Source organism: Sinocyclocheilus grahami, unplaced genomic scaffold (genome assembly GCF_001515645.1).
Source record: "Sinocyclocheilus grahami isolate Dianchi unplaced genomic scaffold, SAMN03320097.WGS_v1.1 scaffold15149.1, whole genome shotgun sequence".
NCBI classification, from domain to species: Eukaryota; Metazoa; Chordata; class Actinopteri; order Cypriniformes; family Cyprinidae; genus Sinocyclocheilus; species Sinocyclocheilus grahami.
Window position 1 is genome coordinate 4,345 of NW_015515624.1, and position 899 is coordinate 5,243.

The 899-nt window shown below is 38.5% G+C and overlaps 1 long non-coding RNA gene across 1 annotated transcript; it reads left to right on the plus strand.

Moving 5' to 3' along the window:
- The first annotated feature begins 6 nt into the window (after nucleotides 1–6).
- On the plus strand, nucleotides 7–888 carry LOC107579186 (uncharacterized). Its single transcript, XR_001608444.1, has 3 exons — nucleotides 7–130; nucleotides 452–559; nucleotides 655–888. It is a non-coding gene; the product is annotated as an uncharacterized lncRNA (long non-coding RNA).
- The last annotated feature ends 11 nt before the right edge of the window (nucleotides 889–899 follow it).

Consider the following 899-nt stretch of genomic DNA (forward strand, 5'->3'; position numbering starts at 1 on the left):
CAGCATCGATGAATACGTCCATCGCATCGGAAGAACTGGACGCTGCGGGAACATCGGTCAGGCCGTGTCCTTTTTTATCCCAGAGTCTGACACTCCATTAGCTCACTCTCTGGTCAAAGTTCTGTCAGGGGTTCGTACTTTTCATATTCATATTCTTATTTAATTGTGCACATTCATATTGTGCCTATAAAATTACTTTAAATGAAGAACAGATTTAAATGAGGTTTTTATATACACAAATATTGAGCAATGCAAAAACAGAGCACGTTAAATATGGTCAATGATCAAATGTGTGTGCTTGACATTCTACAAAAAACATTGGTTTACCATATTTTATGTGCTCACAAATAAAAATAATGGAATATTTTTAATGATAAATGTTGCAGATTCTGTGTGGGAATGTCCAGTACACTCAGATCTCAATAAAACTCCATAAACTTTCATCTCTCAGGCCCAACAGGAGGTTCCCAAATGGCTGGAGGAAATTGCTTTCAGTGCTCGTGGGACAACAGGCTTCAACCCTCGTGGAAAAGTGTTTGCGTCTACAGACACTCGGAAGGTACAACATATCACTTCTCATGTGACTGCCTGAACCCCTGTTCTGAACTTAATTTGTAGTAATTTGATGCATGTCTCCCTGGCTTTTGTTTTTAGGGGGGAACCTTCAAGACGGATGAGCCAGCACAAGCATCTGCCCCAAGCCCAGCAGCGGCTGCAGATGACGAGGAATGGGAATAACTACTTACACCTTATGTTCTATTATGTAGATTTATTTTTTAAATGTTATTTTATTAATTTCTCCACATTGTTAAAATCTTGAATGATTAAGCGAAAGAAAAAAAGTCACATTCTGAAAACTGAAGGTTTGATCTGTAGGACAGAGTATTAATCAAGACATA